Source organism: Bos mutus, chromosome 19 (genome assembly GCF_027580195.1).
Source record: "Bos mutus isolate GX-2022 chromosome 19, NWIPB_WYAK_1.1, whole genome shotgun sequence".
Lineage (NCBI taxonomy): Eukaryota > Metazoa > Chordata > Mammalia > Artiodactyla > Bovidae > Bos > Bos mutus.
In genome coordinates, this window is record NC_091635.1 from 5581132 (window position 1) to 5606683 (window position 25552).

Below are 25552 nucleotides of genomic sequence, written 5' to 3' on the forward strand. Positions count from 1 at the left end.
GGAGACTCAGAGATGGGGGCACACCCCAGCTTCCCTCTCCTTCCCACTCGCCAGTGCCTCCCATCAGCCACGCTCAACCGGAGTCCAGCTGCCTCGGAGCCTGAGAAACCAGAAGATAGCCACCTGCGATCCAGGACAGAGCAGGGGAAGGCCAAGGAAAGGATCTGACAGGGAACAGCCCAGGAATGGTACAGGGGGTCCTGACGGTAGCCTGAAGCCACAGAGCAGGCGGGTGGGGGGTCCAGAGCCCCTCGCCCGGCCTTGCTTCTGGCCCCGTGCTGAGAGCTCAGCCCACAGGGCTAGAGAGCAGCATTTTGCCCCTACCAGCTCCCTGTGCCTTGCTGATAAATGCCAGGGAGCTCCCACGCCCAGCCTGATCCATCAAGCTCCCAGTGGCAGGTTGCAGGGCCAGAGACCTTGCCCATCAGGAGCTTAATCTCTCAGACAAAGAGCAGAAATGCAGTCCAAGCCATGGAGACATATAACACATCAAGGGCAGTTACCAACTGTCTGAGTCAGAGCCCCGCAGCTCCTGCCAGGAGCGGAGAGGGAGACTGTCTTTGGTCTTCCCTCCTCCGACGTCTCTGGAGGGGATGGAGGGAGGCCTGGAAAGGAACCCAGAGCTTTTTTTCAGGCCTTTCCCCGCTCTCCTGTATTGCTCCTCTCTGCTTAACCTAGCCTGGCCCAAGCCTTCTCTTTCTCCCTCCCGCCCTTCCTTCCTCGACAAGAATCGAAAGCCTCTGAGGCATCACTGGTTCTGGGGGGGAGCCATGAATTCCACAGTGAGCTAGACAGGCAAGGTGGTCCCTGCCCTCACGGTGCTTGCACATAGGGTTTCCAGAACCTTCCTCAACTGCCCCCACAAGGGCAGGAAGAACCTCAGGTCTGCCCCACCCACCCTACCCTGCTGCTTCCAGAGGAGCTGAGACCCAGGCCACCCACAGACCCGGTACAGGCCTTCTTTTCCCCTGAACCCCTCTCCTGGAAGGAGGAGGTCGGAGAAGGGGGTGGGCGGGGAGGCACTGGACCTGAGGGCTGTGATTGGCTGCCACTAGGCTGACAGACAGCGGAAGAGACCAATCCAGATGGGCGGGTGGCCAGAGTGACAGTCAACCCAGCATGGGCGGCGGATGACACGGCGGGGCCCGGCTGCCCGCCCCCAGCCGTCGCCGGCTTCGCCCTCCCGTCTGGATCGCAGCCCTAAATCTCTTTGACATAAAATATTGTCGGAGAGCCGCAGCACGGAGAGATTAAAAAACAATAAAGAGAAAGCGAAACTCTCGACTATAATTACCAGCCTCTAGCCGGCAGCAGCAAAAGACGCACTAAAATTTTAATAGGAACCACTGCATTTAATTTAACGACACATTTTTTCAATTACCAGAATAATTGTTTTATTCATAAAATGAGTTTCAATAAAGAGGGTCATTTTCCTTTGTTTTTATTATTCATTTGTGCAACATATTTGAGATAGGATCCCCTCGTGTGAAGGCAGCTTGGAGGGGACCCGTGACATCTGTGTCATGAGTGAAAGTCGGGGGGGGCAGGGGGACCCCCCCTCCGAGAGGTGGGCGTCCACACAGTCCAGATGATGGCTGAGTGCGCTCTGCTAGGACACCAACCTCTGCCCCCTGCGCCGCCCACCCCCTACCCCCGGAAAACGTTCCAGAACACAATGAAGTTCATGTCACCAGACCCCTCTGACCTCTCCGGCCACACCCACCACTCGCAATTTACTGAGCTTCCTGTGGCCACTGGGAAGGAGAAACTAGAAATTCAGCTCCTTCCATGCGAGAAGGATCCAAAAAATCACACTGCTAAACTGTGAGACAGCCAGAGCCCAGGGCCACTTGGAGGAGAGGAGGGAAGTGAGCGAAGATAGTAAGTTAAAAAAGACAGCCTGTTGCTGGGAAATTGAGAGCCCCCGAGCCTCTGTTCCTGCCCTCCCAGCATCCGATCAGATGACTGCAATGACCATCACTTACTGGGTGCTGAGCCCATCCTACCCAGATTAACTTCCTAGCAGACAACAAAGCAGGAGCTGTTGTTCCACCCACTTTAGACACGAGAAACCGAGGCTCAAAGAGAGGAAGCCACCTGTCCCAGATCTCCCTGGGAGGATGTGGGGACAGGATCTGAACCTGGCCAGGCTGACCGCAGAGCTTACGGAGGATGCTACGTACGACGGCAGCTGGCCAGCTGGCCTCGAGGTAGGTTGCTTCTCAGAGTGCCCTCTGCGACTTCATCTTTGAATCAACTCGTCTGCACTTCTCTCTCTGGCTTCATTTACACTGCACTCTAAGCTCTCTCCCGGGCAAGCTCTCAGCTCGAGAGCCCTCACCCCGATCCTCTGGCGGGCACTCAGAGATAGCTCCAGCTCCCAGGCCAGGGCAGACGGTCCCAGCCTCACGCTGCTCCCGGGGAGGGAGGGATGGATGCAGGTCAGTGTGGAGGCCACTGTGGGGGCTGGAAGAGAAGGATCGGGGGAGCTCTAGGGTACCCCACTCTGGGCATGGAGGTGATGCTGAGCATGGAAACACGCTTGGTTGTCTGTTCATTCTGAACCCCATCAGAGCCAAGAGTGGGGAGACCGGACACAAGGAACCAGTGGTGGGAACCCTCGGCTGCCTCCATATGGAAATTGACATTGACGAACCAATGTCTGTGTCGAGGCCTTTAAACACGCATTACCTATTAGTCCCCGGGGCTACCTTGGAAACTGGATATTATTATCCCTGAGTTAATGACAGGGAAACTGAGGCCCCAAGAGGTCAAACAAGTTTTGTCCAGGACCATGCCGTTCACAGACTTCCCTGGTGGTCCAGTGGTTGAGAATTTGCCTTTCACTACAGGGGACACAGGTTCGATCACTGTTCGGGGAACTGAGCCCACGTGCTGCAACTAGAGAAGCCAGCAAGGCCCAACTAGAGAGAAGCCCCCACGCACCGCAACCAGAGCACGCCTCGAAGGCTGGGGGGCTTGCAACGGTCGGAGGCAGGGAGAAGCACGTCCCAGGTGGGGACAACAGCTGTTGTGAAGGTGTGGCAGGTGGATGGAGCCCATGGCCTGGTGCGGGTGCGTGTTGGGAGCTCGCCATCAGACCCTGGACTCATGCGGCCTCTCGCCTCCTCTGTCCACTGAGCCAAGGGCAGGAGAGGAGCCCTCCCATGGACGCTTGTCTTGGCCAGGTCCCTGCCCTGGGCCGCGGGGGGAACTCAGAGGGCAAGTCCAAGCCCCACCCCTGCCATTGGGCGAGCACTGGGGCTGGCCTGAATCTCTCATTCTCTCCCTTTGCACCTCAAAGCCTGGAGCTCAGATGGAGTTCGGGGGTTGAGCAAGGGCCGAGGTGGGGAGGGGACCAGGAATGGGGCTGCCAGGCACCAAGATCACATAAGCAGCAGATGTCGGCGGATTAGCGGCTCTGCCTCCAAAGCTGCTGGAGCCACTTAATATTCTGCAGACGGATCTCTTCCCTTTCATAAAAAGCAAACATGGAATTGAAATGCCGCAGACTCCAAACACCTGGGGAGGGCTGGAGGCTGGAAGCCGTGAATCTGGGGGAAGGGGTCCGGGGAAGGAGATGCAAGGATGGGAGGGATGGGGCGTGGGCCTCCCTGCTGGCCAAAGAGTGCCAGTCCCCCCTGGAAGGGGAGCTTCGGGGGTGCCTCGGCCCTGGGTTTCTGAGGCTCCCAGGAAATACCCAGGACTTTGGAGGGTGTTGCCTGGGGGGCGGGGGTGGCTCGGGCCAAGGACGGACCATTGGGAAAAGCCATGCCACTTGTTGAAAGTCGCTGTCAGGAAGGGAGACACTCGGGGACCATTCCTCTTCTTTCTCCTGACACCACGGACTGGGGGCGGAGACACAGCCAGGGACGTGGGAAGCAGCAGGTTGGCTCCAAACAAGCAGATCAACAGAGCAAAGCAGCAAACAGCTTTTGTTAAATATGAATAATTCCGAGAGCCCAGTGAGCTTTTATCTTATGAGCTTTTTTCTTTTTTAAATAAAGGAAGATGACTTCCTTACATTAAACGGAGCTCACCACGTCCAACCAGGACAGAGAAGAAGAGCTTTCTCCCTCAGCCTCACGTGAGACCCCGAGTTACTGGGCACAGCCTGTTGTTGTCCAGTCGACCCCATGCACTGCAGCACGCCAGGCTCTTCTGTCCTTCACTGTCTCCTGGATTTTGCTTGAATTCGTGTCTGTTGAGTTGGTGGTGCCATCCAACCGTGTCATCCTCTGCCACCTTCTTCGCCTTTTGCCTTCGATCTTTCCCAGCATCAGGGTCTTTTGGGCACAGCCCGTTATTAACAGGTGGCATTTGCTTGGGTGCTGGCTGGACAGCCGTTTGTGGCTGTTTATAAACCCTGAGTCACCTTCGGTTGGGGCATTCACATTTGACCAACATGGGACTTTTTTTTAGCACACCTTTTGCGAAAACGATTTCTTAATTCTCGTGCAGCTGTTCTCTGGTTATTCCATCTCTGTTCCCTTTGTAAACCTGTTCTGGTTTTAACAGAAATACAGTCAGAGGAATAACCTAGCTTGTCTGAGAAGAAGTACAGCATGGAGACCCGGCCGCCTGGGTTCACATCTGAGCTCTGCCGTCTGCTGCCTTCTGATGAAACAGGGAGGATGCTGGGCAGAGAAAGGAGAGGAAGGCCTCACGTTCTGCCTGTGACCTGGCACAGAACACAGGCTCTCAGCCCACAGGTCCGCCGGGCAGACGTCGGAGGAGCCGGAGAATCCGAGGACGTGCGCCTGTGGTTGGCTCTGTAAATGGTCCCACCGGGTTTCCTCTGCAATCTCCCAGAATTCCTCCGTTAATGACAGTGACCCTACCCAGGCAGCCATGGGTGCTTTGTTCTGAAGCTAACTTCACTTGGAAGAAAGAAAGGGAAGAGGGAAAAAAAAAAAAAAAAGGAAGGAAAGAATGGAACGATAATCAAGCTATGTCTAATATCTGTGTGGCACTTTAAAATTATTTAAAAATTATTTTGGCCACTCCGTGTGGCAAGGAACCCCAACCAGGAACCGAACCAGCGCCCCCTGCAGTGGAAGGAAGCACAGTCTTAACCACTGGACCAGGCACTTTTACACGGACCGCGTCTCCTTTTATCATCCAGCCGGTGACGTCACAGCTCGGGCTTTAGCCCATTAGACAGATGCGGATACTAAGGTCCACAAGGCCTTCCACAGGCATGTGCTGAATCGGGGTCAAGCTAACAGGGCTTCCACCAGGAGCCCCGAGGGAAGGCTGCCGGCTGGGGTCCTGACCCTCCCCCGTGGGGGTTCCCGGCCCTGAATCCTGGGGTTGTGAGTCACCCCACATGGGAGGGATGCCCACCTCCCAGCCCTTGCAGCCCCAGGCCTGCCTGCTTCCAGCTTCTTCCAGCCAGTGGCCTGGATCCCAGGATGGGGTCTCATTTCAAAGGATGAAAAATCAGCCAAGAAACAAGTAAGAGAGGAGAATACACAAGAGAGGGAAAGGGACCGCCTTTTCTAGCAGAAGAAAGAGAAAGCTAAATAGTACTTCTGTTCGCTGCTCAGTTGGAACTGCCCACCTTCACCAGGGCCCCTGTGCACAGGGGCCAGGACCCGAAATTGTGTCTGAGTCCAGCGGGGACTTGGGGGGCACAGCGGCTGAGAGAGGAGGACCTGTCCCACCAGACAGACGCTGGACAGAGGGACCCTGACAGACAGCACGCCACACAGGTTCACATGCTGACAGTGCAACTCGGGGAAAAAGCACTCAACCTCCCTGAGCCTCGGGGCTTCTCACTAGTAACGTAGAGCTGACATGAATACAGATACCGCCGAGTGGGTTATAAAGCCGGTCAAAGAGTTGGCAGGGCGTCTGGCACAGAGCATGGAGTGGATAAATGGAATGCAATAAAGTATAGTAATAATATTATCATATAACATAACAATATACGTTACGTTAGAAAGGGTATTCTTTTTGAGAGTTCTTGAGGTTGAGCACTTTCCTCTGACACAGGAGGAGAAGGGGTTGGGAAGGATACACGGGTGAGGGCACTCAGCTCCCAGCCGGCACTCTGGACCGTGTGGGGGCCGACAGCACCCCTCCCCACCTCCCTCGCCCCCTCCCCTCCCCCTTCCCCTGCTCTAGATAAACTACACCTCAGGGTGTCTGCCCTCCAGCCTGCGGAGGGCCTCCCCACGGCCAGGTGGGTGGACCCAGCAGGATGAGCAGGTAAGGTGAGCCCCTCCCCTGTCTTTCTGTTCACACCTTCCCGTCCTAACAGATGCAGGGCCCTAAATGTCTGCACTCCAGGGTCATGGAACCACAGAGACCTCGTCCAGACAGGACACAAGAGAGGGCGAGACAGCCCAAAGCCTTTAGTCCCCAGAGTGCGGGCATCACTGGTCGCTGTGGCCACTTTAGAGCATCTGGTCTTGACCTTGGGTCAGCACGCAGGGTTGGGGGTCCTCTAAGCTGTCGCGCAGTGGGGAGGTGGGTCTCTGCCCCAAAGTCCGGCCCCAGCCTTGCCCGGAACGAATGCAACCTGGAAAAGAGCGCTCGGGCTCCAGACCCACAGGGAGCCAAGTTCAAACCCAGGCGTGATCGAACGGCTCGGCCCTAAGAGCTTTGGCATCCTAGTCTGTGAGATGCAGGCCCTTCTTGCTGTTGCTGTTTAATCTCTCAGGTGTGTCTGACTCTCTGTGACCCCATGGACTGTGGCCCACCAGGCTCCTCTGTCCACGGGATTCTCCAGGCAACAATACTGAGTGGGTTGCCATTCCCTTCTTCAGGGGATCTTCCTGACCCAGGGATGGAACCCATGTCTCTTGGCGTTGGCAGGTGGATTCTTTACCACTGCGCCACCTGGGAAGCCCGTCCCTTCTAGTACCACTGCCTTAAACCAGGAGAAGAAACTGCAGTCAGGAGTCATTAAAATTTTAATAACCAGGAATACAAGGTTCCGCTTGGCTGGGACGACATCTGGGCTGTGGGGATGAAGCAGGGCTGGGTGTACTGGCCGCTGAGACTGTGCCTGGCGTCCACCTTCCAGCGGCTAGAACACAGAATGTTCCAGAGATGTTGAGCACTATTTCTTCAATATTTAAAATCTCGCACGATGATGGAGGATCTGGGCCCCGCCTACAGGGTGACGGGAAAGCTGGCTGAAATTTCGGATGTTCATACCCTGCCTGGTGCAGATCAGCTGCTCCAGAAATGCCAGCTTCCTGCCCTTCCCTTGGGTCTGACTCAGGAGCATCAGGCTCCCCTCCCAGGAGACGGGCCAGCTCTCTCCTGCCAGCGAGAAAGGAGCTGGGACACCCTTGGGGGTCAGGAAGCAGGGAGCGTGGGATGATGCCAACAGGCCTGGCTGGCGGCCTGCTGGACACCAGGGCCCCCGCTCCCCCGCAGGTACAGGAAGGGGGGAGACACCCCGCCCTGTTCCTACTCACCCTGCCTAGGCTTTGGGGGATCTGGCGAGTGCCCCGCCCCAGACACTCACAACTTGGGCATTTCTAGCTGTGCCAGGGGTGGGGCTGGGGCAGCTATTTTGGGTCTGGAAAGAGAGCTGTGGTGGGCGTGCGAAGAGGCAATGACAGGGTTGGCAGTGCCAGGCCCCCTCCTCTGGCCTCTGTCCACTCACCCCACCCACCCCTGCGTGTAGTCAGCCCATGGGACTGCCTCTCCCAGATCAGGGAGGGGGAGGAGGAAGAGGAGACATCAGCCCAGGGTCTGGGAGGTCCCCAAATGGTGAGGTGGCCGCAGAAAAGCACCCAAGAAGACACGTTTCCTGGGCTGCTTCAGAGCAGAAGCAGCCGGCGTCCTTCTTCAGGTTGCACTGTGTGGTTGTCACCATGGACCCCAGAGGTACATGTTACAGGGCTCATTTGGGGGTGTGCATGATCACTGTGTCAGGGGGACTGTCTTCCTGTATGTGGCTCAGGGGTGGCCCCTGCCCCAGCCTCCAATGGCTAAAAGGCTGGACAAGGAGCAAGTGGCCCCAGAGGGCTCCCTGGGGACTGTTAAGACCCTCCTGCCCCCACCCCCCCCCCCAACAGCTGGCTTCCCCTAGAATGAGTCTCTGCTCGCAAGGACTCTGTTTCAGGGCCAGGATCAAGGTGAGAAGAGCGAGGCATTGGGGCAAAATTTAAAGGAAGGGTGGCAAAAATCTGAGTCATCAAAATAAATATTTTAATGTAACGTTTTAAAAAATACAAATTAATGTAAGACATTCTACGATGAACAAAACAGCAAGATGTTAAATAAAGTCAGGCTCTGACGGCATTGGCGCTGGGGGAGGCGGTGCGGTGAAAGGGCAGGGGCAGATTTGGTCTTCTGGGAACATTCTGATATTTTATTCATCATGTGACTTTCGCATTAATTTGGATTTTTAAAAAATACTGCATTAAAACGTTATTTATCTTAATGACTGAATGTCTTGGGCACCCATTCAATTTTGTACTTGAGGCCAGAGCCTCACTCATTTGATCCTTGTTCCGGTCTTCCTCTGTTCGCTTTTCGTATCCAATTAGCCTGCCTCTTCCCCGCCCCCCCCCCCCCCGCCCCCGCTTCCCCTATAAGAATCAGGGCAGGTGGAAATACGGGAGAATGACAGCCATACGCGTTCTGAATGGAGCATGAGGTCAGACGCTTCTCAAAGGAGAAAGAAGAGCTGGGGGGCGGGGGTGGGAGCCAGGCAGGTGGGAGAGGAGGGGGTGGAGGCTGTTCTGGTGTCTGTCCAGAATGATGCATGAGGGCTGGGGAGACAAGGGGTGAGTCATGGGGTTTGGGGACAGTCAGAAAGAGCAGGGAGAGGGAGACAGAACCTGGGCATGGAGGAGGCGGTAAGGAAGAAAGAGAAATGTCACCAAGACGTACTGAGCATTTTATCACGTGCGAAGGACTGATGTGTCCATGTTCTGTACTCTTTACCACACGCTCATGCCTCCACCCTAAACATCCTGAGGAGGTGGGCTGACTTACTGTCCCCATTTTACAGATGTGCAAGTTGAGGCACACAGACGCTCTGGAGCCCATAGCACCCCGCTGAAGCTGGAGTACCACCTCAGGCAGTCTAGCTGGAACCTCAGTGCTCTCACTATTTCCCGGGGCGGGCGGGGGGGCGACGGCCCCGCTCATGTCCTCAGACCACTGCTGGCAGGGAACCTTGGGCAGGCACCCACTACACCCAGGAGATGCGTGCCTTGCGGGGAAGGCTGGACTGAGACAGAACCAGCGATGGATAACTTCGCTTCAAATCTGAGATGCGCTCTCCCAGAAGTCACAGGCAAATCTAATTTTTATAAATCATGTCCTATCTCGAATACCTTAGGGGAATTCATAACTTTAAAAAACCTGTTTGTGTTCCTTTATAATTGCTGCCTAATAGAACTCTCAGTTTGAAATGCCATGAGCAACTCTGCAGGGCAACAGGACTCCAAAAGGGGCTCTTCAGGTGTACATACCGTCTTGGGGGGAAGGGAATAAATAAAATCCTACTTTACATGCCCTAGCTGAGTTTATTTCCTTCTGCTTTCTTACAGTAAATCTTTTGGTAACTCTTTTTTACAGCTACCCTGTTTTCTATTTTCCTGTCAATTCCAGACCAATTTCTGGAATTTGCTTAGACTTGCACCAACATAGCAGCCACTAGCCTCCTGAAGCCGTGCAAATTTTAACTTGTCACTGAAATGACATAACATTTTTTAATTGACGTACAGTTGTTTTATAATGTGTTAATTTCTTGTGCACAGCAAAGTGATTCAGTTATACATACAGATGCATTCTTTTTTTAAAATTTTTTCTGCTATGGTTTATTATAGAATATACAGTTATTCTGTATATTATACAGTACATATGGGAGAAGGCAATGGCACCCCACTCCAGTACTCTTGCCTGGAAAATCCCATGGACGGAGGAGCCTGGTGGGCTGCACTCCATGGGGTCACTAAGAGTCAGACACGACTAAGTGACTTCACTTTCACTTTTCACTGTCATACATTGGAGGAGGAAATGGCAACCCACTCCAGTGTTCTTGCCTGGAGAATCCCAGGGACAGCGGGGCCTGGTGGGCTGCCATCTATGGGGTCGCACAGAGTCGGACACGACTGAAGTGACTTAGCAGCAGCAGTGACTTAGCTGTAGCAGCGTACAGTATATATATATGTCACATATTTTATATATATACAGTATATATATGACTGTATATATACAGCTATTCTGTGTATTATAGAATATACAGAACATATATATATTCTATATATAGAATATACAGTTCCCCGTGCTACACAGTAGGAGCAGGTTGTTTATTAAAATGAAATAAAATTTAAAATTTAGTCTCTCAGTCACACTGGCCACATGTGGCTGGCAGCTGCCACGTTGGGCTGTGCAGAATATAGCACATTCCTATCACCCTAGGAAGCTTGACTGGACAGGGCTGGCTTGCAGCACGGAGTCTGTCTTCTCTCCCTCTGTTTCTGGCCACTCCACGCAGCATGTGGGATCCCAGTACCTGGACCAGGGATTGAACCTGTGCCTCCTGCAATGTAACCGGTGGTCCTCCTGCTCCGGACTACCCAGGAAAGTCCAAAGTCCCCCTTCTCTTAAAGCGAGGCTCTTCTGCATCCTGTCCTTGAGCTGAACCTCTGGGATGTTCAGCTATACGTGATGAACGGCTGGTGTGACTAATGTCGCTGGGTGGGTGCAGGCGTGACCAGGATCAACGCCTGCTGCCCTCTCGTGCGGCCTTGTGAGACCAAACGGCTGGCTCTGGGGCTGCTGGTGAAGACGGCAGACCAACCTCCCTCCAGCAGACGACAAGCGTAAACAAGTGTCTGAAGGCCCTGGAGAGCAGCCAAAAGCCGGCGACAAGGAGGGGAGTCAATACTTGGAAGACAGGAGTGGCATTTGAGTGACTTTTCCATGGGGCTCTGTCGACGGTGGACTCCAGCCTCTGCCAAGGGGGACAACGAAAATCCAGATGAAGTGGAAGTGTCAGTTGGTCAGTTGTGTCCGACTCTCTGCGACCCCATGGACTGTAGCCCACCAGGCTCCCCTGTCCATGGGACTCTCCAGGCAAGAATACTGGAGTGGGGAGCCATTCCCTTCTCCAGGAGATCTTCCCAACCCAGGGTCTCCGAACCTGGGTCTCCTGCATTGGCAGGAGGATTCTTTACCGTCAGAGCCACCAGGGAAGCCAGACAGAAAACCTGAAATCTTACTGACTTAAAGAGCCAGAGAACAGAGTTTGGAGGGACTGCGAATAGTTGGAATGTGAGGGTGGGAATCCCAGAAGGGAGAGTCAGTGGGAGCAGACTCAAATCCTGTGTATAAACTCTTCCCAAAGCATTGGCCAACCTGTGAAATATCCAAGCATGGGCCACTCTAAGCAGCTCAACAAAGGTTGCTGCTACTGCTGCTGCTAAGTCGCTTCAGTCGTGTCCGACTCTGTGCGACCCCATAGATGGCAGCCCACCAGGCTCCCCCATCCCTGGGATTCTCCAGGCAAGAACACTGGAGTGGGTTGCCATTTCCTTCTCCAATGCATGAAAGTGAAAAGGGAAAGTGAAGTCTCTCAGTCGTGTCCAACTCTTTGCGACCCCATGGATTGCAGCCTACCAGGCTCCTCCATCCCTGGGATTTTCCAGGCAAGAATACTGGAGTGGGGTGCCATCGCCTTCTCTGCAACAAAGGTTAGAAGAACTGAAAAGAGATTTCTGCTACTGGCCACCACATGGGAGAAAAAGTTTGGAGTTTGAGTCCAGCCAAATTAGACATTTTCATTTGCTGTTAATCAATGCGCTTGAGGGTAACATAACAAAATCCAAAGTCTTTACAACACGTCATTCACAATGTCCAGGATATGGCCCAAACTTCCAGGCACACACACACACACACACACAAACCCAGAAAAATGTGATCCTTACATAATAGAAATCAATACAGAGTGTTTTAAAACAGCTATTCTAACTGTCCTTAAGGACATAAAGGAAAATATACCTGTAATGAATGTCCAAATGGGGAATCTCAGTGGAGAAATAAAAACTATTAAAGAGAATCAAATAAAAATTCTTGAATTGAAAAATACAAGATCTGAAATTAAAAGTTGATTGAATAGGCTTAACACTTCATTAACAAGAACAGAAGAAAGAGTCGGTGAATGTGAAGATGGATCAGTAGAAAATATCCAACCTGAAGAACAGACTGAAAAAAAAAACCTAAAACCAAAAGAACAAAACTCCAAACCTAGGGCCTCAGGGACTGTATCTAAGCACCTGACATCTATATAAATGGAGCCCTAGAAAGAGAGGAGAGAAAATACGGGCAGAAAAAGTCTTTGATGAAATAGAGGCGGTGGCTGCTGCTGCTGCTGCTAAGTCGATTCAGTCGTGTCCGACTCTGTGCGACCCCACAGACGGCAGCCCACCAGGCTCCCCCGTCCCTGGGATTGTCCAGGCAAGAACCCTGGAGTGGGTTGCCATTTCCTGCTCCAATGCATGAAAGTGAAAAGTGAAAGTGAAGTCACTCAGTCGTGTCTGACTTCTAGCGACCTCATGGAGTACAGCCTACCAGGCTCCTCTGTCCATGGGATTTTCCAGGCAAGAGTACTGGAGTGGGGTGCCATTGCCTTCTCCAAATAGAGGCTGAGTACCTCCCAATTTGGGGAAAGAGAAATTGCAGATTCAAAGCGGTCAATCAAGGAGGACAGATACAAAGGGCAGTAGCCATTAACCCAATGACCCAAAGAAGAAGTGACCATCACCCCTGATTTACTTTAAAACCAATGGGCAGTAGGGTCCGTCTGTCTGTGGGCTTCGTGTACACTGTGATAGACAACATGGTAATATCCTGTCCTCTCTAGACAGCGCAACAAAGGGGCTGAGGCTGCAAAAGCTCCGTGCTTTTGCACACGTTTTCCTAATTGACATTCAACAATTGTCTCCTGAAGAGCCAGGAACTCTTGTCTCCATTTTGATTTTTTTATTCATTAAAAAACTGGAAATTGGCACTAAGGTTCAGAGATGCTGAACGACTCACCTACGATCACACGGTAAGGGGCAGGGCCAGGGCTGGACGCCCAGCTCCAAAGCCCATTTTCTTTCCTCTGTGAAAAGTGAGATGGTGGGATGGCATCATTGACTCACTGGACATGAGTCTGAGCAAACTCCGGGAGCTGGTGAAGGACAGGGAAGCCTGGCGTGCTGCAGTCCATGGGTTGCAAAAAGTCAGACACGTCTGAGCGACGGAACAACATCAATGATGAAAGTGTTAGTTGCTCAGTCGTGTCCGACTCTTTGCGACCCCATGGACTATAGCCCGCCAGGCTCCTCTGTCCATGGGATTTCCCGGGCAAGAATACTGGAGTGGGTAGCTTTATATTCACATGTGTTAACCCTGGCTGCACACTGGATTCTCACATGTAGGGAGCTTTTAGAAACAATCTCCGCAGCAGATGAATCGATCAGAAACAGCAGGCACTGGGTCCAGACGTTGGAAATTTTGAAATCATCCCTCCAGGTGATTTTCAGGTGTGGCCTGGGTTGAGAAACACTGTGGCTGTTTGCTGCAGTCTGGAAAATTCCAGGCAGAGGAAGAGGACTGGGTCAAGCTGGCTCACACAGGCGGGCAGTGAGAACCCTCGTCAAGGCCCTCGGGACAAAGGTCCAAGCCCCAGCACTGTGAGTTTATAACCCTCCACCTCTCATCTTTCTCCTGGACTTCTAGGAAGTGCAGAGCTGTCCCCCGCTCTCGGATCCACAAGATACGGGGGTGATAAAACTGTCGGAGGAGCTTCTCCGCAGCAGGGCTTGAGTTACCGGAGGCTGCAGCAACGGACGCAGGACACTTACTCTGGGTGAGGAACGAGCAGTGAGACCTCAGAGCCCTAACTCTCCCAGGCTCTGCCGGGGGAAGGCAGAGAGTCGGACAGCCCGCATTACTCTCCTGGAGCCCTGGGAGCTGCCTGGTGGTCCTGGGGAGACAGCGAGCCTGTGCTGAGCAAGGCGGACGCAGGACAAACACCCCCGGGTTTGCTCTGCCACGTCCCCTTCCGGTCCCTGTGGCCTCTCACGCCGCTGCCTCCTAAACCCAGCCCGGCCTCAGGACCCTGCTCGAACCCACTCCGCACTCAGCCCAGCGTCCACGGGACCCATCACTGGCTGTTTCCCCAAAGCCCAGCACAGAGCAGAGGCCCCACAGATCGTTTCTGAGAGCTTGTGAGGGCGAGTGAGGCTGGCCCCCGCTGCCGACTGGCTCGGTCTGCCACCTGACACGAGGTTAGCCAAAACAGGCCAACCGCCACCACCAAAGCAAAATGGAAACAAGACCGGAAGACGCCCTGAGCATCCCTTTATAATGGTGGTGATGCTGATGAGATGCTGATGCTGGTGGCGACGCTGGTGGCGATGCAGGCGCCGCGCTCCACTGACTGCCAGCTCCACCCACCACTGCCCCACTGCTTCCTCGAGCCACCCTGCCAAGGGGGCTGCTTTAACCCCACCTTACAGACGGGAAGACTGAGGCTCAGAGACTGAACACCGCTTGCTGTGGCACAACTGAGACCAGAGCCAGGCCCGTCTCTGATGCGGGAGCCCTGAGGGGCGGCCCTGCTCTCCCACTCCCGTGTCCCCTCAACCCTCGATGAACGGAATCAAGTTGAGTCCCCAAAGGCCCCCCTGACCAGGTCTAGGCCTCCAACAGTGTAGCCAACCGCAATGCCCTGTGTCCACTTCGGGGTTCCCACTCTGGGGAGCTCGCTGCTCCGAGCTAGCTCACAGCCTGGGGTCAAGGTGGCTACTGTGGTCCCCAGGGGCCGTCCATACTCAGGCAGCTGGCGGCCCACCCAGGTCCGCTCCTGGCTTATTGATCTGGGCCTGAGGGGGAGCAGGCAGGAGCCCAGCCCTGCGGCCTGACGGGCACTCCCAATGGCCTGTGTCTAATGACCGCAGAAAGCCATTACAGCCCACTTAGCTGTAAACAGCTCTCCACGGCACTCATTAGGGCCACTGAGATGCAGCGAGAGCCCTCCCCCTGCAGCATGAGGGGGTGTGTGCCAAGCTAGCAGGGGCTGAGCCTCCTTCTTACTGGAAACGCTGCTTCCCGCCCAGCCCGGCTTCCAGGAAAGGTGAACCCAGCTGGGTCCTGGCCAGCGGCCCTGCCCTCTGCGACCAGGGTCCCCCACGTCAGTGGCCCTGTCATCCCCGGCGCAGCAGGAATCAGGCTTTCCATGCCCCGGGGCTGGCCTGACATTCAACCTGAAGGCCAGCCAGCCTGCCAGATCCCCCGGGATCTGCCTGGTGCCCTGGCAGTGCTGACTGGGGCGGTCCCCACACACATGCCCTCCTGTCTATGGTGGGGACATCCCACCTGTCATTAGAAAGGATGGGCACTTCTGGGACCTAAACTTCAGGCAAGTGAGACCCCAGGTGCTTGGACCAGATACCCTCAAATCAGAGCTTTCAAACCATCTCAGCCTCGATCCTAATAAAATCACGTAAGGGTCCCAACAGATAGAGCAATGCGCAGATGCCCTCATGCAAACAGGGGTGAGGGTGGGGGTCCAAGCCTGTCTGTGTTGCTCTCCCCCCACTCCCCACCCTGATCTATCTGCCGCTTGCCACGATGGCTGAAGCACCTCTGAATTCTGGGGTCCTCGGGACACGATTTAATAACCTTTGACCCAGCCTGGGGGCTTCTCTGGTGGCTCAGAGGTAAAGAGCACCCCTGCAGGAGACTCGGGTTTGATCCCTGAGTCGCGAAGATCTCCTGGAGTAGGAAATGGCAACCCACTCCAGTATTTCTTGCCTGGGAAATCCCATGGACAGAGGAGCCTGGCGGACTGCAGTCCATGGAGTCACAAAGAGTCGGACACGACTGAGCACGCACGCGTGCACGCTTACAGAGGTAATGAAGGCAAAATGAAATCATATGAGTGGGCTCTAGTCCAGTACAACTGGTGCCTTACAAGAAGAGAAGGTTAGGCCACAGACCCGCACAGAGGGAAGACCACGTGAAGACTTGGGGAGAAGACGGTGGACTGCAAACCTTGGACAAAGGCCTTGGAAGAAATCAGCCCTGCCGACACCTTGATCTTGGACATCCAGCCTCCAGAGCCCGAGACAGTAACTGTCTGTTGTTAAGCTGCCCAGTGGATGGCTCTTTGTTACTGCTGCCCGAGCAGCCGTCCCTGACCGTCAGGGTGGGTCCTCCTTTCTCTAACCCTCCATCTCATCCCATGGTTCTCCTTCTTGGCGCACACAGACTTACCACCATCAGACATTCCTCTCCGCTGGACCACAGAGTCCGTTTCTCCCATCGCTCAGCCTAGGACACGGTCTGCCCTCTGTGCTGAAATCTGTGGCACCCACTCCCGGGTGCCAGCGCCCTTCTTGGGTGTGGCCCAGCACCCTGTCCCGTACCCGGAGCAGGGAACCATGTGCTGTCCCCTCCCCGGCGGGGTCAGTCTTCCTGCCCCCAACTGCACCTGCTTCTCTGTGACACAGCGGGTCGCACCAAACCAGGGCCAGCTTTGCACGCGTGAGGCCCAGGCGGCCTTTGAGTCCTGTGCTCCAAAGAGGCCATGCCGGGATTCATGCTCTGTGGTCGTCGTCTTAAAATTCTCAATAATTGTGTCTTTGAACTTGTGTTTTGCAAGTATGGATCGTTCTTGATTTACATTGGAGGTCACCATGAGTTGAAAATGCATTTACGACACCTAATGAACATCACAGCTGAGCCTCACCAACCTTGACTGTGCTCTGAACACTTAACATTAGCCTACAGTTGCACAAGATCACTTAACTCAAGCCTGTTTTATAATAATGTGTCGAATATCTCAGGTCATCGACTGACTGTTGAAACTGAGGCACAGAACAGTGAAGCTATCTGGGTACAGAATGGTTGTACGTGTATTCATTTTTGACTCGCGTGATAGCGGGGCTGCCTGGGAGCTGTGATCACGGCCGCTGCCCAACATCACGAGAGAGGATGGGACCATATAGCGCCAGCTGGGAAAGATCAACGTTCAAACCCTGCCGTACAGGTTCTGATGACTGTGTATCATTTTCGTGCCATCAACCAAAGTCGAAACGCTAAGCTGAGCCATCGTAAGTCCGAGACCCTCTGCGTTGGAAAAGCACAGGTGAGCACAAGAGAGACATGCAGAAGACAGGAAAGAGTTGGAGCTTCAGTAGCTATATCAGCACTTTTTAACCTAGTTTTGAAACAAGGGCCACTTTTTCATTCTGGCCAGCGTCTTGCAAACTATACAGCTAGTCCTACCGCAGATTTAGGAAAAACTCCTCAGCCCCCAGGGCATCTCCCTTGAAGTGCTAGTCAGGGGAGACTGTGCTCTTAAGGATTTCTCGCCTCCCCGAGGGGACCTGCATGCATTCCTACACCTGCGACCACCTGAGCTGATCCTTGAAGTGCTAGTAAGGGGAGAATGTGCTCTTAAGGATTTCTCGCCTCCCCGAGGAGACCTGCATGCATTCCTATACCTGCGACCACCTGAGCTGATCCTGGTCTGTGATTCAAACGCCGCCTGCCAAGCTCAGCTCTGAGAGTCTGCTTTCCTGTGCTGTCCAGCAGGTCCTTGTCGGTTCTCCATTTTAAACATAGCCGTGTGCACACGTCCATGCCAAACTCCCTAACTCTCCCTTCCTCCCATCCTTCCCCTTGGCCGCCGTAAGTCCATTTTCTTAGTCTGTGAGTCTGTTTTGGCCACCTGCCCTCCTGAAGAGGGGCACCCCCAGAGTGCTGGCCTGGTCAGATGCCCCTCCTCGTCTCTCACAGGAAAACCGCCTTCCCAGCCTGGCTCCAGCCTGACTCAGGACCTCTGGGACTGGGCTGAGGCTGGAAGCTGGGGTGAGAGGGTTGTGTTATTGGGGATATTTTGGGGATTGCACGGCTCACACTCTGAACCCTGACCCGGGGCTCCAATGGGTAGGGTGGGGACAGCCCCTCCTCTATACAACCCAGCATCTCACTTCCAGCTGATCGCTTGGGAGAGGGGAGAAACAAAGCAGAAAGTGGGGCTCAAGGCACGAGTGTTTGGGGGTGTGCGCTGGGCTGGCAGGAGCGTGTTGCCTTCTTTTTTCACGCTGGCAACAGCTGGCGCTGCCTCTCAGAGCCTCTGGCTGTGACAATTACCAAAATGTTTACTATGTGTCACTATTAATAATGCAGAAGCTCCGCCAGCCTCCCTTTCAGAGAAAGAGAGCGATGCGAGAGTGGGGCCAGGCTCCTGGCAAGAGTCCCGCTGCCCTGCCCGCTCACCCCTGACCCTGCCTGGGCACCCCCCACTTCTCCTGCTCAGCCGGCCTCTCCCAACCAGAACAGGGCTCTCTCCCCACCTGGGTATCCCCCTGGCCCTTTGGATGCAGGCTTTAGAGCTACTCACCCAGGAAGTCTTCCAGAAGATTCCACCCCCCACCCTCCACAGCATTGCACTCTCGCCTCTGTGTATAGAAGTGAGTGTGAGGGAGGCTCGTGTCTCACCATCCTGCCCCCTTCCCCACCAGCTCTGTGAGCACCTTAAGGCTGAGACCTTCTCTTCCGCCGGTCCCTCAGGCATGGCAAGCTCCTGCCCATTTGCCCCAGGAGCTCTACCCAGGCCACCTCCTCCCCCAGCAAATCCATCCCTCACCTCTTTGCCTAGTAACTCCTACACATCTTTTGGGGATCAGCTTAAATGTCCCCATCTCCAGGAAGCCCTCCTGGACACCCAGATCACAGATCCCCCCTTTGAGTATTTTTTACAGATTCTTGTAACTTGATCAATCACTATGAAACTAAATAATTTCATCTAACATTGTCTTATCCTCTAGACTGTATGCTCCCTGAGAGCAAACTGGTTTTTGCCCCTGGCTGTGTTCTCAGCATACAGTAGTCACTTAATGAAAGAATGATCGCCCAAGGACCAGCCCTGATTCTTGCAGCCTTTGTAACAGGCAGAATCACTGGTGCTGCAGGCTTCCCTCCAGCTCGAGGGAACACTTTGGGCTGCCAGTGAGTGCTGGGGGTCTGACATGGGGGTTAGGTACCCCTTCTTTTGGAACGTACCTGCACCTCTGTGAGGCACCCCATCCCCATCATAAGACACAGCTCCCCGAAGCTGAGCAGGGAGGGCTCTGGATAATAGACACCCTCCCCCATCCCAGCAAGTCATTGTTCCCTGGACCTCAAAGGCCTGGGGGAAAGTCAGAAGCGACCCCCTGGGCGGGATGTCCTGGTTGTGCTAACAGTCCCCAGCCCTCACACCTGCCCACAAATGAGTTCCTGGGGGTAGAGGGTGAGAGCGTCCCTGCCCATCCACAGCTCCATCCAGGACTCTGCCCTCAGCTCGGAGTCTGGGAGGATGAATAGGCATGCGGGGGCAGAGCGGTGGGGGAGGGTGAGTGCCAGGCTCCCCCACAGCCACTGTGCCAGCCTGCCAGCCACCGAGGGCCTGTCTCCTAAACGCAGATTCTGACTTCGAACAACAAGATGCCGGGGACACAGTCTCCCTGGACGGCCGGATGGGCAGAGGCGGCTTGAGCTGGAGGGAAGCCCAGTGGCTCCCCAAGGACACCAACCCCTACTGCCTATGTCCTGCACACCGGGCAGCCTGCAGAGCTGGGCACCGGGACGCAGCCTCACCCAGGTTCTCCCAGCTCCAGGACAGGGGAAGGGGTAGCCGGGGGCCCTGGTGAGGGTGTGGATGGCGGCAGGGGGCGGCAGGGCGTGACCAGTAGCTTTATTCAGTATCATCTTTTCCAAAGAGTCCTGTGTTCTCAGGAGAAAAGGGAAGACCTCTGCAGACCTGAATGTCCAGCTGTGGACCTGCCCACCTTCCCCCCAAAAAAAGGATGATGGCCGATGTCCAGGAGGCACCACGCCACCTGTCCTGCCCTGCCTCCCTCCTCCTGCCGCTGACCTGCAGAGCGAGCTGGGGCACAACATGAGTCCTTCTGAGCCTTGAGCTCCTCCGTCTAAAATAAGAGGGGCGCTGGACCTAGAGACTGTCACACTGAGTGCCGTCAAAGAAGGAGAAATGTCACACGACATCCTTATATGTGGAACCTGAAACGAAACGGTACAAGTGAACTCGCAAAACGGAGGCTCACGGACTTCACGAAAGACTTACGGCTGCCTGGACGCCCTGCTATATTTAAAATGGATAACGAACACGGAACTACCGCACAGCTCTGGGAACTCTGCTCAGTGTTCTGTGACAGTCTGGATGGCAGGGGAGTCTGGGGGAGAATGGAGACGCGTATATATACAGCTGAGTCCCTTTGCTGTCCACCTGAAACCGTCACAACATGGTAAGTCAGCTCTGCCCGCGTGCTGGCTAAGTCTCTTCAGTCGTGTCTGACTCTTTGTGACCCCATGGACTATAGGCCACCAGGCTCCTCTGTCCATGAGATTCTCCAGGCAAGAATACTACAGTGGGTAGCCATTCCCTTCTCCAGGGAATCTTTCCATCTCAGGGATTGAACCCAGGTCCCCTGCATTGAAGGCAGAGTCTTTACCATCTGAGCCAGCAGGGAAGCCCTAATCAGCTATAACCCAATACAAAATAAAAAGTTAAAAAATATATATATTTTGTATTAACATGCTCCTCTGGAGAGGCATACTCCTCTACCAACGGGGTCTCCCAGCTCTGACTTTTCAGGCGTCCTTCGTCCCCTCTGACTCCCTCCATCCGAGGGGCTTCCCTGGCCCTCCTGCCATCCCAGCTCAGCCCAGCGGTCTCCAGCACAGAAGAGGAGAAGGTGATTTATAAGAGAAGGGCCAAAGGTCTCAGAGCCTGTTGATCTGTTACAGGTGACGGATGCTGGCTGCTGCTCCTCTGTCCTTGTGGCTGATTAGAAAGCGTCTCTGGTGGAGGATTAAAGGGGGGCAGGATCGAAGGGAGCAGAGGAGGATCCGGCACAGCCAGAGAGCTCGCCGCACGGCCAGGAAGTCCACCCTCCGCTCAGGTGGTCCTGCTCTCCATCATGGGGGAGGCAGGGAGCTGTGACCCAACGCTGGCTTCTCCCCGTCACACTGCCTGGCACCAGTCCACCGAGTCTGCAAAGCCACCGGGCAAGGAGGGTGGTGCTGTTCCTGTCGGAGACGTGAAGAATGGGAAGCTCAGAGAGGTCATGTAACTTGCCCAAGGCCACACAGCTATAGACAGAGCCAGGACTGGGATGTAGATTTAGAATGAATCTGTCTCCCAGGCGGTGCACTTCCTGCCGTGGTTTCCAGGGTCCAGGGCGATTCCGTGTAAAGGGCACAGGAATCAGGAGCTCGTTCAAGCCAGCCTTCCACCCCAACAACCGCCATCAATAAGCTGTGTGACCTTGGAGAACTTGCGGTCTCTTCTGGGGCCTCAGTTTTACTCTCTGTAAAGTGGATGATACAGAGCTTCTCAACAAACGTGACTAGGGATCACTGGTGGGTAGGGGGGGTGGTGATTAAAATACAGATTCCTGGCTGCACCTCCAAATATTCTGATTCTTGGTCAGGACTGGATGCTGCTGATGCTGGTGGTCTGTGGACCATGCTCGGAGCAGGTATTTGCTCGTGGGTTCCTTTCAGATCTCAAAATGCATGACTGTTAGAAGCCTGGGGATGAGCAGAGGGCAAAGCGGAATCCCAGTGATCAGGGCTTGTGTGGACTGGACTGTGGACTGTTACTCGCTCAGTCGTGTCCGACTCTTTGCGACCCCACGGACTGTAGCCCGCCTGGCTTCTCTGTCCATGGAACTCTCCAGGCAAGAATACTGGAGTGGGTTGCCTTTCCCTTCTCCAGAGGAACTTCCCAACCCAGGGATCGGACCCTGGTCTCCTGCCTCGCAGGCAGATTCTTTACCGTTTGAGCCACAGGGAAGTCGTGATCAGGGCTTGCTCCGGACCACACCTCCTAATTGCCACCAACCCTGCAGAGAGTGTGTTGGCTACATCCTGTGGAGTTCTTCTCCTAACAGCTCCCACCCTCCACCAGGCCTGGCCTCTCGCTCTACTCAGAACCCACCCACCTCCTGTCCATGGGGAGCGCCCCCACCCCACGGGGAGCCCCCCCACTCCATCTGCTACACCCTGAACACAGGGCTCAGTGCCGGCTGACAGCGGGCAGCAGCGATGAGAAGGGGCTCCAGAGCCATCTGTGCACTGGAGTCTGGAAACGTGGCTCCAACCCTTGGGAGCTGTGTGGTCCTGGGAAAGTTACTAGACCTCTCCAGTCCCAGTTTCCCTGTCTCTAAAACAAGAATAAGCCTGGAACAACGTATAGGATAACACCGTCCACAGTCAAGGCTCACACGCACGTTGGACCCACACAGCCTCACAGGTGTAGATGTATGTATACCGCATACTCCTGGAAAGGTACAAGAAACGGGCAGCTGGATCTTTAGCAGGAAGTTAGGTCAACGGCAGAGAGAGAAGACAATGGTCCCCAAACACCTTTTTGGAGTGTTTGCGTTTCTTCCTGCACGCTCGTAATATTCTTCCGAAAACGACCGGGCTGCGGTTCGGTGATCACAGGCGGGCTTGAGCGTGACGCCCGCTATATGCTGAGTGCTCGGCTTGCTGCCAGCGCGTCCTCCAGGCCCTTCCTCCGCCTTCTCCCTTTCCGGCCGCCTGGCTCTCCCGGGGCCCCCCTGCTGGTCTCCTGAACCAGAGTGCTTCTCTTCCTCCTGCTGCCCCTTTTATATATTTATATTCCCTTCAAAAGGCAGGCGGGCGTGTTTGGACCAATCCATCCACATCACTCACTCTGCTCCGTTGGCCCCCTCTGTCCACCCTTCTCCCCCTCGCTGAGACCAGCAGCGTAAATTCCTTCTGGCTATTAATTAAAAGCAGCATCTTCCTTGGAGTGAGTGTACTTGCCATAAATTAATAGCGGCCTTCTTAATCAAATCTTATCTCCTCCTCGAGCCATAAACACACGGAGCTAGAGTTGGTATCTCTGGGCACCCAGCTGTGAAATTTAATTTCTGATGCTTCAGTAGACGTCGTGGGGTGGGTGGGTACCTATCTGGGGTGGGGGGGGGCAGCCCCACCTTGAGTCCTGGCAGCAGGCCCCAGGCCAACCAACTGGGTATACTGAACCACCTCCACGGATGTTCAGAGGCGGAGCGCGCCTGCTTCTTAAAACCTGATGGTGCAGAAGTTTAATCGTCGTGATTATAATCCCTGGCATTCATATAGCTTATATTTTCATACATTTTCATCCCATCTGATTCCCATGACAGCTCTAGGAGAGAATGGGCTGGGAGTGTGAACCTCATTTCAGAGACAAAAAATGAAGTCGAACACGTTTTTCAGAGTCGGATCTGGATGGAACATTTGCTCTGCCGCGGTTTGGCTGCCACTCTGACCCTCCGGCTCTTCATCGCTTCAGGGGGATCTGTCCAGTGGCTTTAATGTGAAAATGGGATAAGATGTCACATTAAATAGTCTGGTACAGCTCCTGGTAGGGGCCACACAGGGCAAAGATCTCCTTTTTTGGGGGGCGGGGCAGCACTGCACAGAATACAGGATCCCTGACCAGGGATGAAACCCCCATTTCCTGCAGCGGAAGCGTGGAGTCTCGACCACTGGGCCACCAGGGAAGTCCCAGAAGCATCTTCTACTAACTGACCCCTCCCAAGATCAAACATCCAGCCACAAACGAAAGCGCAGACCCTGACTCGAATTCTACACCCTTGGAATCCCATCTTGCAACTCTGGAGTCCGGGGTCACCGGCCTGGGTCCCTGAGCAAATTCCACTCAGCCCGCTTCCTCCTCCCGGCCGGCCGGATGCTCCCCCCACACCATGTGAGTCCAGCAGCCACAGGCCAGAGACAGAGTCAGGAGCTGCCCGGACGTGACCATGGACGGGCCAAGACAGAGCCTGGACGGAAGACGCCCCTGCCAGCCCCGCGGCTGCTGCCGAGAGGCTCTGAGCGGCCCCCACCCAGGGCGGCCCCTTGGCACCGGCCCCTCCACGGGTCAGTCTGGCATCACCACTCTGCTGAGCCGCTGCGCGTCCGGCGATGGCCCTTGGGCCGTGGGAAGCCTGGTGGCCATCTCAGTGCATTGTCTCTGTCACCCTCCAGGCTCTCACGTCATCCTGGCTCGGGTTCATTCACCGACCCAGACAGGGCTCCATGGCCACTGCTGAGCTGCTCACTCATTCAGAGCCAAATGTCGCCGTCTCTCCAGGCTTCTCTGGCCCTTCAGGAAATGAGTCTTTCTGTCTGGGTCCAAGTGGCCCCACCCTCGGCTCCTGGGCAAACAGCCCGCTCCAGGCTTCCCTGGAGCTGGCTCTCGGAATTTCCCTGAATTAGTTGCTCCTGGCCTAAAGCGTGCAGCCCTTCTTTCAAAGTTTTCTCACTGCCTTTGAGCTTGTTATAATTGTTTGAGTTTTGCTAGAATCTACACATTTGTTCCAGATTCTTGACATCCACAGGGTGGCACCTCTGCAGGAAATTCCGCTCCTGTCCCCTCTCTTCTCAGTCCCATGCTCACTGACCCCAGCATCTCTAAAGCCTGACCGTCTTAGAGTACGCTTACGCGGTAGTTCCCAAAGTGGGGCTCCCTGGCACAGCCAAAGCAGCAGCACCTGGGAACCTGTTAGAAGGGCAGCTTGTGGGGACCCCCCAAACCCCAGGAATCAGCACCTCTGGGGGTGACACCACGCAGTCTGTCTCTGAGCCAGCCGTCCAGGAGAGTCCGATGCATTCTTAAGTTAGAGAATGTTCTAGGGCAGCAGTTCTCACCCAGGGGGGATGCAACCCCCCGCACCGTGATGGCAGGGCAGAGGTCTGGAGACATTTTTGCTTGTTACAGCGGGAATCTAGCGCGTGCAGTCCAAGGATGCTCCTAAACCTCCTATACCGTACAAGACAGCTCCGCTCCCTCACGACACTGAACGAGCCCGTCCAACGTGCCGAGGTGTTGAGGCTGAGAAATCTTGCTGCTAAACCTCCTACACCATACAAGACAGCTCCGCTCCCTCACGACACTGAACGAGCCGGTCCAACGTGCCGAGGTGTTGAGGCTGAGAAATCTTGCTGCTAAACCTCCTACACCATACAAGACAGCTCCGCTCCCTCACGACACCGAATGAGCCGGTCCAACGTGCCGAGGTGTTGAGACTGAGAAATCTTGCTGCTAAACCTCCTATACCGTACAAGACAGCTCCGCTCCCTCACGACACTGAACGAGCCGGTCCAACGTGCCGAGGTGTTGAGGCTGAGAAATCTTGCTCCTGACCCATTCGGGCCAGGATGACCCTGAGATTCACACCTGAGAAGAGGGAGAAGGCACCACAGTGCCCCTCGGACTTCCCAAGGTCCAGGATGGCACAACCCCAGGGCGGACTCCTAAAACACGGGACCCCTCTTCTGCACTGCAGGTGCACGCGAAGCCCCTTCACTCCCACAGCAGCCCTGGGAGAGGGGACCTCTCCCAGTGACCCATTTTACAGACGGGGAACCCGCGGCACACCGAGGCCCAAGGTCTCACAGCTAGTGCCCCGTGGGGAGGGAAATTCAGAGCAGCCAAAGCCAGAGTCGGCTTCCTTGCCACCAAGGCACCCACGGCTCCCTAAGTGGAGAT

General features: G+C 54.8%; 1 protein-coding gene and 1 long non-coding RNA gene across 3 annotated transcripts in view; one reads left to right on the forward strand and one right to left on the reverse strand.

The window, feature by feature from the left end:
* SDK2 (sidekick cell adhesion molecule 2) overlaps positions 1–25552 on the reverse strand; it is a 268058-nt gene that overhangs the window by 191481 nt on the left and 51025 nt on the right. The window lies entirely within an intron of this gene.
* On the forward strand, positions 1764–6404 carry LOC138983969 (uncharacterized). The gene is made up of 3 exons (XR_011461330.1): positions 1764–2210; positions 2853–3015; positions 4008–6404. It is a non-coding gene; the product is annotated as an uncharacterized lncRNA (long non-coding RNA).